Source organism: Pagrus major, chromosome 21 (genome assembly GCF_040436345.1).
Source record: "Pagrus major chromosome 21, Pma_NU_1.0".
Taxonomy (NCBI): Eukaryota; Metazoa; Chordata; class Actinopteri; order Spariformes; family Sparidae; genus Pagrus; species Pagrus major.
In genome coordinates, this window is record NC_133235.1 from 1,563,841 (window position 1) to 1,578,852 (window position 15,012).

Below are 15,012 nucleotides of genomic sequence, written 5' to 3' on the forward strand. Positions count from 1 at the left end.
CTGTCAGAGGTAGTGTCAGAGGTAGTATCAGAGGTAGTGTCAGAGGTAGTGTCAGAGGTAGTATCAGAGGTAGTGTCAGAGTTAGTACCTCTCATGCGCCTCTGGAGGTAGTATCAGAGGTAGTGTCAGAGGTAGTATCAGAGGTAGTGTCAGAGGCAGTGTCAGAGGTAGTATCAGAGGTAGTATCAGAGGTAGTGTCAGAGGTAGTATCAGAGGTAGTGTCAGAGGTAATGTCAGACGTAGTATCAGAGGTAGTTTCAGAGGTAGTATCAGCGGTAGTGTCAGAGGTAGTATCAGAGGGGGACGGCCTTCCATTCCGAAACACCTCCATTGCGAAACCCCTCCATTCCGAAACACCCCCACTCCGAAACACCGCTGTTCCGAATCCGACTTTCAAGTTCCAATTACTTCCCAATAGGGTTAGGGTTAGGGTTAGGGTCAGGGGTTCCCCAATAGCCTTTTTGGAATAGCGGGGTCTTTAGAAAAAATGGGAAACCCCGACATTACGAAGAATGGAAGTCTATTTTCGGAACAGCTGGGTTTCGGAAAGGCGGGGTGTAACCGTATCAGAGGTAGTACCAGAGGTAGTGTTAGAGGTAGTGTTAGAGGTAGTATCAGAGGTAGTATCAGAGGTAGTGTCAGAGGTAGTTTCAGAGGCGCAGCATTGGCGAACCTAACCAGTGTGAATGGATAAGCCGGCGGCACGGAGCGAGGGCGTGTCGATCTGATGGTGTTCACAGTCTGATAATTAAACAGGTCCTTCACTCAACAAAATAAAGACAAATGTTCCACAAAGCAATGTGACAGGACCAAACAACAGTAACGTAGTAACTGGTCGTGTCTTTGGCAACTTATATGAGGAAAAAAATAACACAGTTATACGTGGAGAAGCCTCTGTCCTCCTGTCTGTCCTCCTGTCTGTCATCCTGTCTGTTCTCCTGTCTGTTCTCCTGTCTGTCCTCCTGTCTGTCCTAGCGACTCTTTGTCACATTTCTGCCCGAAAAACAGCATCTGTCCCTAGCAAAAAACGTTAACTCACCATGTGTTTGCCTCCTTCCACAATTGTGTTGTTGTAGTTACTGTCTCATGGTGACGGTCAGCCCTCCCGACCGAGACTTCAGTGAACTTTCCCCCAGAAAACAGCCTCCCTCCCCACGAGTGAGACTCAGACAGCGTCCCATTTACTGATGGCGATTATGTAATTATGTAATTTAGAGCGAAAAACGTAATTTTGTCACTTTCCAAGATGTTTGGTGGGTCAGGATCTCAATCACAACACATCATAACAGCATCCATATGATTATAAACAGTCAGCGGGTACATGTTTAGATTAACAGGAGGACACCGGGGTAAACACTTTGAAAAAAAGACACACGTCATCATCATGGCATGTACCGTCACGCCTCTTTTGGATCCGCAGTGCTAGCTTTCTGTGTGACAAACAACGGCGGAGAATCGGCGAACCGCCACTGCAGCAATAATGCGCCGTCTCTGTGTGAAAAGGGCTACTGTGTGCTGGCAAATAAGGTGTGATGAGGACAGATAAATATGATGGTGCTAGTCCAGGATAGGGGAGGATCCTTGTAGCCACATCCGGAACAAGTTGAAGGCTTCTCACACTAGATTTGGGTAGGCTGGAAAACAGTAAGTTGCAGTAATCAAGTCTGGAGACAAAGGCGTGTACCAGGGTTTCAGCATCAGACAGAGTTAGTATAGATCAGACTTTTGAAATCATGCAGAGATGAAAGAAGGCAGTTCTATTAATATCTTTAATATGTAAGTCAAATGAAAGGGAGGAATCAAAAGTGACATCAAGGTTTTTGATGGAGGGGCTATGGAAAAATAACACCGTTTTCAAATTTAAGGGACGTGTCCCCAAACAGATGACTCTTGAAGGAGGACCAACAATAAGCAGTTCAGATTTATCTGCATTAAGGAGCAGGAAGTTTGAGGGCATCTCCTTAATAGCGCATAGACATTTTTGTCAACATTTGATATTTGAGACTGGTCATTTGGCAAAATTGGACATATAGTTGTGTGTCATCCACATAACAGTGAAAATTGAACTTATGAATGATAGCACCGAGGGGTAGCATATAAATAGAGCAGTGGACCCAGGACAGACCCCTGTGGGACACCATATTGCACTTTTAAGCAGTCTGAGGTCATGTTGTTGTGGACTACACAGTGTGTCCTATCAGTCAAATAAGAGTTAAACCAAGACAGAGCTAAGCCTTAAACACCAATTTGGTTCTCGAGCTGATATAGGATGTTATTGTGATCAATTGTTTCAAAAGCTGCACTTCCAGAAGTCCAGAAATAAAAGCAAAGAGATTTGGTTTGAGTCAACAGAAAGCAGAATATCATTGGTCACTTTAGTAAGTGTTGTTTCGGTAGAGTAGATTGAGTTGGGAGTTGGGATGCAACGGTTCTCTCAAGGATTTTGGAAAGGAAAGGAAGGTTAGAGATGGGTCTGTCATTTTTGAGGATTTCTGGATCAAGGATTGTTTTTTTGAGTAGATGTTTAATAACAGCGGATCTAAAGGCTGAGGGCACCACGCCAGTGGAGAGTGACGTGTTGACAATGTTGAGGATCGAGGGACCTAGAATTGGAAGAAGTTCTTGGAGAAGTAGTGCAGGGAGAGGATCTAGCAGACAGGTTGAAGGTTTGGCAGTGAGAACCAGTTTGGTAAAGGCGCTAAGTGAGACCGTTTCAAACTTAGAGAGTTTACAGTTCAACTGAGGAGCTGAGGAGGAGGGTGAAGTCCAGACATTGTGTAGAGAGCAAACCATCAATTTCATCTCTAATTATGTCAGTCTTATGGGTAAGAAATTAAATAAAATCATCAGCAGAAAGTACAGCAGAAAGGGGAACAGGAATTGATATGCCTGGAGTAGTAGGAGGTTTTTGTGGATGAGAGTGCACATTTATATTTCAGTAGGTTATCGTTCCAGGCAAGACGGAACACTTCAAGTTTGGTAGAACACCACTTATGCTCAAGATTTTGACGGTGAGCATTTCTCCAGTAAGACAAAGCCTGTGCTCTCCTCCACTCCGTGTGTTTCTTCCTCCTGAAGCTCGGGCTCTGACCACGGCTGTCTCCTCCAGAGCTCTCCAGCTCCAGCAGCTGTCTGCAGGTTAACACTAACAGGGTCATTAATCCAGAACGATATTTGAATTAAAACAGCAGAAACATGTCTGAGAGGTGAAGATCAGTGACTGGAAGTATCTGAGCAGCAGACAGTCTGCCCAGCAGACAGCTCGCTGCTACCTGTCACTCAAAGAGGCCACGCCCCAAATTATGCATCATTTTAAGCCTTAATATAATTTAATCGAGTGAGTTATATAAAAATTCACCCCCTGTGCAGTTGTCATGAGCGGGACAGTTAGCTCTAGAGACCAAGGCTGTAAACATGTTTATTTCTGCTGTAGCTGGACATTTTAACATGAACTGCTGTAGCCTCAAGTGGACATTTGTGGAACTGCAGTTTTTGGTACTTCCACGTTTGCTTCATTTCTGAGTCCTGGAGGTTGCTGTTTGGTCCATAAGACCCCTTGTTTTATTGTAGTCCCCTCTCTCTTACCATAGGTCAGATAAAAACAATGCAGACTACACAATGATCACATTTATCACATCAGAAGAGACAAATTCACTCATTTCAAAGAAAAAAAAAAATGTTTTGTTGACTTTTAGTGTTAATCTTAACATGAGCTGGGTTTCCTCCTCTTCTCTCAAAGGGAGATCCATCCACCAGTGCCAAGGGAGCCCCCCCTCTCCTCCACCCTGTCCCCCAGTTCAGAGGACTCAGGCCTGGATGACTCGTCATTCCGCAGCCCCCTGGAGGAGCCAGAGACTCCGGTGGAGAGGGAGATCCGGCTGACTCTGGAGAGAGAGGAGCGACACCGCAGAGAGAGGGGGATGATTGCACAGGGCCTGACTATATCCAGGTAACAAACATGAAGATGGTAGTGTTTGTATCTGCTACGCTCCCAGCCAGTGAGCTCTCTGTAGTGACATACACTGGTTCTTCAGGCTTGGCCCACTGTAACAGTGTACACAGCAGTATAATACAGTGTTTGTGCTGTAGTCAGGGTATTATAGATCAGGTTTGCATTGGGAGTGTTCAGTAGATGTATGTGGGGCTGGAGCAGGTTGAGAGGGGGATAGGTTAGGAGAGATATTAAACCAGCTATAAATATGGATTATTGTAATTATTGTTATTATTGAATTTCAAAATTCCAATGTCTTTATTGATAGCTTTGTTTCTTTCTACTGTGAACAGGATAAATTGAGCAAAAATGAATTTGTTATTTTTTGTTTTTGTGTTTTCTGTGTTCAGACCATCCACCCTTCAAACAGGACGATCTCCACCCAGACCTCCGGCCTGCCGCACCCCTACCTTGTCTGTCTCCCCGTCCCCTTCCTGCTCCTCTTCCCTTCCCCAATCTGTCTACCATGAAATGACAGCCAATAATGTTATTATCTTGGAGCCTGACTACTCCAGCTCTGCCTCCAGGAACCGTCTACTCTCCTCTGCAATCGGGGGCCTCTCCGATTGGCCGGCAAGCCTGGATACGGTGCCTTCTGCCAACGTCATTGTTGTGGAAACCTCCAATCTGATCATTCGCAGCGCTTCCGAGTTCTGCCTAAGCCCTGTGTCTATGGAAACCCAGGAGAGCACTTTCTCGTCAAATCCATTTTTCAAACTACGCTCTCTCAGCAGCCAGTCGCTGGTGGAGCAAGAGATCCGCATGGTGAGGCAGAGGGAGGAGGAGTGGAGGAGGCAGAGGGAGGAGATGTGGAGGAGGAGGCGGGAGGAGGAGTGGAGGAAAGGGAGAGAGAGATACGACACGGTGCTGGTGTCTCCGGGCCTGAGCGATAACATCACTTTCAGTGGTACGTACAGTCATGAACAACTGGACTCCTCAAAACAATCCTGTCCCGCTGCAGTTCAGCTCAAATGATTCACTGTCTAAACTTTCTAAAGAGGTGGTGGAGTTTTCAACCAAACCAACTGAACTAGAAAACTTGCTCTTCTTCTTCTTTCTTCTTATTGAATGATAATATGATAATTATCTTTCCCCCTATGATAAAATGCTCTTTGTTTGTTTTTATGGCAGTGCCAGAGGTTCCAGACAGATGTGTATCCTCCCCATCGTCTCCCTCTAGGACCCGCAAAATGGAACGATCCAGTTTGTCTTGTGACCACAAGGTTGGCTGACACTAACACATACACTGTTAACACATACACAAACACACTAAACTATCAGTCTATTCCCTGCTGCAGCCTCTATCCAAGAAACCATATATCTAAACTGAGTTAAAACTAGGATTGGTAAATTATTTTAGAAGCAATTTTTGTTTTATCTGGAGGAAATCTCTTTTCATCCCATCAGCAAACATAAAAAAAGGAAAAGTCAGATTCCTGCGGCTTCTGCAGCCTGCTGGTGTGTCAGTCAGATCAAATGAAATGTTTGGACAGTCTTCCTGCTCGTCTACCTAAGTACCTTTCTACTGTGTGCACTCTGCCCCTGCATTCACTGTGCATAACCAGAATCTATCATACATTAGCTATTAGCGATAGCTATTACTAGCTCACTAGTGGCACAAAAATGGCAGAGAAAGTGTAGCCAGAATCTCTTGATACTAACACAGCCATGCACAACGATAGCAATGTTGGTTGTTTATGTTCATTATGATAATGTTAGGTGTTTTCTTGTATGTGAGGTGGTTGGGTACAGTGATGACAACAATGTGTTGCCCTCACAGTACCAGCAGCAACAGCAGCTAACAGAGTACTACAGAGCACAAAGCACACAGCGCCTCAGCACAATTAAAGAGTTGCTGCGGCAGCATTCGTGACAGCCACTTTGCTTGGTTTTTATATGACACAATATTTATGTATTTTTTACCAGAAAAGCTCAGTCAGCTTGTTGAATGTAGCGAACTAGCCGCTAACACATCTCCCAACTGGCCAGCAGCGAGGGCTAAGAGGCAGTCTGAAGTCAGGCAGTACACCTTCATGTGTTTCTGAGAGCGGCTCTAAAGGGAGGAGAAGGGGTTTTCTCGGTTGGATAAGGCCAAAATTTAGCTTGCTACTGTTGGTTTCTACAGTCTTACCAAGCCCAGCTTTAACTGCTTGGACAATCTGTAGTTTATTCTAGTTAAAGTTCTGAGTTCTCCACATTGGCAGTATGGCACCTCTGTTTACATGTTTACCTCTATGTAAACTGTGCTGCAGGCAGCTGAGTTCATTTGAAGTTATAGCCTCAGTGTAACTGTGATGTTTCTCAGAGAAACACACTTACATGCTCTCTAGTGACCAGGTTTCAGAAATGTTTCGTTATCTAGCTCCAGCTGGAGAAATCAGCCTCAGTAGATGGCCATTCAAGTCAAGTTTATTTATAGAACAATTAATTAATTAATATTAATATCACAGTTCAAACCATCTGACGGGCATCCGTCCAATATTCACTCTATTCAATCCACCTCTGTTTTGGTTTCCACCAACTCCTGAGAAAAATATCTGGCTGTTAAAAGGTTAAGTTTATTATGTTGATGAGTGCAGCTATAATCACATGTACAGTACATAATATACAGAACACCAGTGAAGAATCATCTAACTTTATAATATATTCTATTCCCTTACAATAATATTCACTCACACGTAACATTTAATATCCTTCTTTATGCATTAAAACATGCAGTAATGACTTTTGGACTGGACCTACAGAAGCCTATAGGGGACCTTCTTAAAATGATAATGTAAACCTGAAAATTAAAATGTAATTCCACAATAGCATTATAATTTTCACATATTTGTGTTATTTGAGTAACAATTTAAATGAAAATGCAATACTTGAATTTCTGTTATCATTTTCATAGTCCCCTATGAGCTTCTATAGTATACTGTTAGACTGCAGCTGTATTACACTGTGTTGCTTCATGTATCAGTGCACAGCATGAAAACCATATTCATGTTTATTCTTGATGTTGAGTAATTGATTTTCACCCTTTGCTCATTCACTCATTTGTTGCCTTTTTTGATTGTGAACTTCCTGATTTGTTAATCAGCTGGACTGATTAAATTTTTAATCTCACAGTTCACAATTTAGCAAATGTTTTCATTACTGAACTCATTTAATCATCTGCCCATCACGCTTGCATTCATCCATCCACTCATCCCTCCAACCATCCCGCCCTCTGTTCATTACCTGTTCTGCCACATCCATCCATCCATCCATCCATGAAACCATTCACCTGTCCATCCGTCTTGGTTCCAGTGGTTTAGCTGAATCTCCCCCTCCCTCCAGTTCCCCCCTTCCCTCTCTTCCGTGCCACGACGACAGAAGACCATGGCACAGCGATGGGAGGCTTCCCTGTTAGCCAATCAGAAGAAGGAGTAAGCAACGACAGCACCCAGCTGTTAACCTTTTAAAAGCCAAAATGAAGTCTTTTTTCACCTTCTGTCCAGAAAACTCATACAGTCCTTTTCTGTCAGCAGCCAATGTCTACTGCAATGTCTGTCAAAACTATGGCTGAGAAGCAGTGGGCCACTAATCTGCTGTTTGTGGGCGGCCACATGAGAAGAGAACTGTTTCTGTCATGAAGCCTGGTGTCAAAGACTGAGATCAGTTATCTAGTATGGGTTTCCAAAAGTTCAGAAGTCTTGCTTTCAAGCCAAACTAGTCTTTTGCATGATGTCTGAAACAGTATGACACAACATAACTGCCCGCCATGTCACAGTTTAGACTTTTTCCTTATACACACACACACACACACACACACACACACACACACACACACACACACTGGAGGACTTGTAAGGCACATAGGAGGTGTGAGTATGAAATCACAATCACAGTAATAGAACTGTTTTTGACATGTGGCCTATATTTTAAATACTCTTTGGAAGTCACAATCTGCTATATTCTCCTCTGATATTTAATATTTACTGCACTTTGATTTCTAGATGTCAATCAACTATACCAGTATACCTGTTTATTGATATGTATGATTTGTATGACTGTCTGTAATGCAGTGATTTTCAAACTCACATTTTAATTTCTGATATTAATTTAGTGTGTATTTTAAAGTTACTGACAACATACAGCGTTTATTTTAAAATGTTGTAGCTATGCATAGCGGAGGTTTGAGAAGGTATATGCAAAAATAATTTAGCATGATGTGTTTAACTCCTGTGTTTTAAAGGGGCTCTGTGGAACACAGTTGTTGTGCTTGAGGTCAGTCATTAGTTTATGTTAGCATTTCTAAACATTATGTTAGCTTCTGTTGCTCTTTGTTAGCAGAGCGGAGACAGGCACTGACACAAGGCACTCGAGAACATGTCACAAGTCACATGTTTTGGACTGTCAGGGAAAATCCAACCACAGTCCAGCAGCATTAAACAGCTTCGACAGGTCATCTAGAGGCTTGTAGAGACAACAGAGAGCGACGGGGAAGGTCTCATTTTTCACTTCATGTTACAATCCGCTCACATATGGACAATAAAAAAGTGATTAATACATGTAAATTGCTAAAACTCGTTACATAGAGCCCCTTTAAACTTTGAAAATCACCGCCTTAGTGGAATGTTATAATGAGCCTTTGTTCAAGAGAGTGTGGAGGTCCCAGGTTTCTGTGTTAGCCATGTTGGCTTAACAGTGCGAGCTGCTAACTGATCGCTATTTGGGCCACAGCCTCTCAGACGGGGTCACCTGTACCCCATATTTCCAGATTAGGGTTCAGTTTTCTTCAGGCTTCTTATAAACAAAGTTAAACGAGCAAATAATGTATATGTTCTTTTTGAGGATACTGTAATGTCAAAGTTGCCAGCTTTACTATTTTTCTGTACTCCTCCGTCAGCATGTAATGGAGGCATACATCAGAAGGCATGGACATTTTAAAAAAAGCTGTTGATGTTCTACATAAAACCAACCTGAGCTCATTTTCAAAGGTCCCACATTGAAGAAAAAGTGAGATTTCCATGTCTTTTTCATTATAAAGCAGCTATAGATGTTAAATAATTTCTGTTAAAGCATCAGTTCAGAAAGTGTGCCTTTAAACGAGCCATCAGGACACATGATATAGGACATTTAAACAATCAGCTGGCTACTTAATACAATGCTAGGTCTGCTAGCTCTGTTTTCTAACCTCTATCATAAGAAAAGTGGAAGAAGTATTCGTCAGGCACAACAATAGGCTCTGATATTGTAATAAAAATAGAACAGTCACATCTGGTGACAGGAACGCTACAAGAATAAAGCTATTTTAAAAACCTTCCGACATGGATGCCAGAGAGAACGAGATCTCAGAAGAGACGTGTTCAGACTGAATACAAAGTGAAGGCAAACTGAGGAGAAGACTGCACTCCATTAAGGTACCACTGTCAGGACAACAGGACAGACAGTGTCTCAGCTGATAGGACAGGCAGGCTGCATACAGTCTGTGAGTCGCCTCCATTAGTGGCCAGCGTCCAGGTAATGTCTCTATAGTGGTTACAGTCCATGATTGGGATGAATAAAGAGGCTGTAAAAACTCTGTAAAATCACTAAAATGTATGTGAATTACTTACATGAAGTCCGAACACACCTTTCAAATGAGCTGCAACGTGACCATGGTGGTTTCATGGATGTCATTAGCACACATTTGCAGCCCACTGTTTAAGCTTTGGTTAGCCTGTTGCATACAGTCGAGGACACACAAATCAAGCTGGCCTCACTCTGCCGAACTGTGGCTCTGCAGCTTTAGCAAAACAACTTCTGAACGAATCAGTTTTTCTTCTCCTGAAGTGTAGTGAAGATTTTTACATATTTTGATTCCTAAAAATAGATTTATTGTATTGTATTTTTGCTGCATATATTTATGAATTGAGCAATGCTTATAAATCCTTAAAGCGTTTCTTTGTCAAAGGTTTATAATATATTGTGTCAGAATGACTTTTTGAAGTCTGCCATGTTTTTTAGGAGATGACTTTTATGTGTGGTGTGTGCATGTGTGTACAAGTGTGTTTTATAGTAGTCCGTCCTTTATACATGTGTGAGTCAAAACTCACTTTAGTTTGGTTTGTGTGGCTCCAGAACAAGCTCCCTCACTGGGTGTCTCTGTTAACTCAACCTGACTCAGCTGTGGAGTAAAGATGCATTCAAGTCAACTCAGATATGGGATGATTTTAACTGTCAAGGTGAAATAATACCAGGCGAGTAGAATGCTAACAGCAGCAGTTTCAGTTTAGCTTCACTCTATTTTGATTGCGCTATAAGCTGTGATGTGTTTGCACGACTGTGTTACAGTATGAAATACAGTAGAAAAGGATAACACTACCTACGTAGCTAACTCACTACTGCTGTGAGTCACTGTGCAACCTGAAGCTGTGTCAGTACATACCATGTAGCCTGTCTGTCTTTACTGTGCTAAATGTTGAGAGGCTAGGTTTAATTTTTTTTCAAGTTTATCTTCTATAAATACTACATGTTATATATTTCATATAAAAGAGTCGGTCTACTTCCTTCTTCTTCCTCTTTATACTGGCTGTAAAATGGTCATGCTCTAGTGCAAATACACTGAAAAAGATTTGATATGAAATCTGTGAAAAATGCTCAGTTCAGCTGAAAGGATTCACAATTTGTCCAATCTGGCCTGAATTTTAGTTTTAAAACATTCAAAAAGTGAAGTGACGTCATGAACGAGTGTGAGGAAACAACAATCTTGACGTAATGTCTTTGTTGTGGACATGTCTACTGAAGTTAGCATGCTAACCAGTCCTCTCTCCTAATAGCACTTTGTACCTCAAGAGGCTCATAGCAAACCAAAATGGACCAATTAAATCTGTGTCCTTTAAATGACAGCCAGTAGCAAGAGTTGGTTATTGTTTCTTAATTATGATTTATTTAGTCATAACTTATTAATCAAAACCTAATCAGCAGAATTTCTTCTACCATCTTCAGCGATGATCTAGACTGAAAATCTGCAGAATTCAGAAGACTGGAGATGAGAAATGATTACAGCTAACAGTAACTGTTTCATTGTTCACAGCATGTGAGTATTATATGAAGTTAGACCAGAAACAATCTGAACATATCCTCTAAGAAAAAAAGTCTTGGAGCTGTGAGGTCACATAAGAGTCTGAGATGTATTGAATGCACAGTAATAACTTCTATGTCAAAAGCAGATAAATAGGTAGATACAATAGACACACTGTATGATAGCACATAACACACCTGTACACTCACTGTTTGTCCCGTCATGTGATTGTATCCACGTCCAGACCTGTTCAAGTTTCTGCACCAGATGAATTAAGATACTTTAATACTTGATAACTCTACGTTTAGTTTTAAGAAGAAAGTGTATTTAGTTATAAAGTTCTTTAACATTTCTGATTGTGTTGATCCCACTGCTCAGTGAACACAGAGGTCACACTGGGTCACACCACAATATTCTGTATGATTCACGTAAACAGCTGCCCTTACTTACTATTACAGCTTCTCCTCACTAGTGTCATGTATTCTGATTATTCTGTTTATTTCTTAGTTTGTTTGCCAAATGAAAGTTCTGCTGATGACGTCTTCAATAAAGTGTGTGACTTCTTAAACCTACTGTGTGTCTATAGTCTGTTCATTTGTCAGCAACCATTCTGATGGTCCGGCACAAACATCTGTCGATCTGATATCGCTCTGTGGCTGCGAGGGACAAAGTCCTTTTAGAGCGAGCTGTTGTGACTGAATAGGTTAAGTAGAGTACTCTGACCCAGGACACTCGGGTTTATATCCTGAGTAGAACTTATTATTGAGACTTGCATTTCTTTTCCAGTCTACTGACCGCTGAGTTCACTTCATTCTCAGAATTGTGACTTTAACTCTGAGATTGAAACTAGAATTCTGAGATAATCATTTTCTTCTCAGTGGCTGGACTCTTCTTCCAGACCGTCAATGTGAGGACAATGAGTCAGATGTTTCAGGAGGATGGCTGTCTTGCAAAAGAAGAAAAGACTGAGGTACAGAGAGACCCAGGCATCGACATTAGAAAAACAAGTAGAGGTAAATCTAACATGTTGGTCCGTTTGTGATGCTGGGCAGAGACTGTGGATGAAGCAGCACCATGGACAGAGGACACAATGATATTAAAGCATCACTGGAATAAGGACGAGGTTCTGATGTATGAAGGCAGCAGTGGAGGTAGAGCAGCAGGCTCACCATGAACTGGTTGGTGTGGTCAGTCTGGGATCACAGGAGATAGACTTCACTCCTCTGTACCTGACACACACACACACACGCACATACACTTTCATGAGTGCAGCAGTCTGCTTGTTCAGCTCTAGCTGGCTCAACATGTGCTTTGCTAAAAGGCTAAATGTGATAACGGACATGATTACATCGACTCACACTACAGGAAGTTGTAAGATGAGGACTCGCAGGTGTTTCAGCTTGGATTTTTCAATTTTAAGATAGAGAACATGAGATTATAGATTCAACCAAACAACCATGATCCTGGCTGAAAAAAGGAGGTGGTGGAGGTGTTAATTTAAACTGTGGACTGATTCTGTCCTGCAGCCACAACAAGAACACTGGATCCACTGTCCTCAAAGACTAATTCATGTTGTCTGCCTGTTAGCGCCAATGATACAAGTACTGTCATTAATTTCATCGGACATAAAGCTGTCAGCTACAGGATGTGTCCTGCACACACACAGAGAGAGAGAGAGAGAGAGAGAGAGAGAGAGAGAGAGAGAGAGAGAGAGAGAGAGGTACAGTATAATTAGATGACATCAGTGTTAATATAACTAACACAGACTGATATCTAGCATGACTTTGTGGGGACATCTGAGCCGATTCACATCATACAGGATTAATGTCACACACACACACACACACACACACACACACAGTGATGATGAGGTTTTTAGGGCAACACACACACACAGAAAGCTGTTATCACCTGTCAGTAACAAAGGTTTATTAGCATCATCATTACACATGGTCGTCATCTGACATGTACAGTTCAAACATTATAGTTAGTATAAATATGTGACAGCACCGGCAGGACATGAACACAAAACAAGAAAAAAAACATTCTGTACAAAAGCTGTCATTCTTGGATTGGATGTTTTTAACATAATTATGATCCAGTCAAATATTTTATATCTGTACATGTTGCCTTTTCAAATGTTTTGCAAATGTTGTGAGAAAATAGTGTCACGTAACATCATTGTGGTTATTCTAAGTTTGACAGTGTGTTGATCCAACGTTTCTATTTAAAGCTGCATCACGTCTCTGAGCAGTTTGTGATTCTGTAACAGGGAGGATGGTCCAATGGAAACAAATACACATCATGTTTATAGATAAAACATCTAAATGTGTTGTTCCAGAGGGGGTTTAGTGTGAGGGTGCATCTTCAGCAGCACACACACTACTGAGTGATCATAGAATACTACAGTACATCTCCTACATGTTGCTATGTGTCACTGTGATCATGAAGCTGACTCTATGGAGTATATACAGACTATATATATAGTATATAGTGTAGAGTATTTATAGTTTAGTGTTACAGATCAGAGAACCACAGAGGTACCACTGAGGCTCCCTGAAACTTACTTTGCAAACTAGAAGTGCACATGCACCTGCATCTACTCATTAATATAAACTAGGTCACATCAGAACCTTCACACCAGCAGAGGGAGCCATAGGACAGCAGCTCACTGGAATCTGTTTTCTATACATTTCCACATATACTTGCCATTATTATGTGCTGTATATATTCTGTTTTTTAAAGTTCTTTGATAACTTGAATATACCAGTAGTTAGTATTTTTAAACACTGCATGTTTGCATTTATTCATTAACAAGTTTAATATGCATTATGAAAGAGTACAGAATTATTTAGATAGCAAGAGAAGTGCATTGTGCTGCAGGTGGTTTGAGAATTTCTTGTAATTTCTTGCAATATTTGTTTAGCAGTGAAAAGTGCTCACCATTCAGTAAATGTTCTCTTCCAACAAAGAACAAACAAGCTTTTCAGAAAGGATGCACCATATTATTTCAGCCAATACCAATAAGTTAACTGACATTTTTGGACTTTAATAAGTTAATGAGCTGTAGTTTATTCATACCTGAAGGTAAGAAAAGCAAAGATGGATGACTTAATATTCCACAGCTTTAAGGTTTGTTGTGGTCAAACAGACGTTCCTCCTTCTGAACCCTTGTAGCATTTATTACAGTTGTGGTTTTTTCCTCTTAATTGTAAAAAATGTCCACACAGTTTGTCTCTCTAGACACTACACTACACCTGTACCCAGGTGCAGCAGTGACATCATGAGTGTGACAGCAGTGTGCTGCTTCTTCTTCTTCTGTGTTTATTGGTGGATTGAAAACCAACTTTCAAGATACAAACAGCCACCGACTGTATCGGTGTTTGTACATGCTGTGTTTGTTAAGTGGATAAAGGAAATCAGGCTTCATATTATCGTCTCCATTTATCAGCTATATCTTCACGGTGCCTGTATATATCTGATGATTGTAGGTCTGACAGAAATCAAGCATCCTTACTTTGTTTTTGCCACCTTTCAGGTCTACAGCAGGCAAATGTTTGATGCTCACATTATAAATATACTGGTAGAGTACTGCTTTTAATTAATAAACAACTGCATATTACCACATCCTGCAGACACAGAGCAAGACAAGCATTACTGGTGCAGTGACTCTCCTTCCAGCTGTTTGGTCTTTATGAACTCCTGAGTCTCTCTGGCTGCTGAATGCTCCACTATGTTCACCAGCTAGTCTCTGACCGTGCTTGTCTGCTGTTTGCAGCTGAGCAGCTGGTGCACAGTGGCGAGACTTAAGTGTACGGTTAAAGCTTGAAGTTGAAATGTTGGATGGAACCAAGACAACGAGCTCTGAGGGGCTGGAAGCTCAGTAGACTTGCAGAGCTGGTATGAAAATGATGAGCTCTGTGGGCTCATCATTTTAAGTGACTCCTTTCTCTATCATCGAGCTACTTGATTCATTTAATGTAGAAAG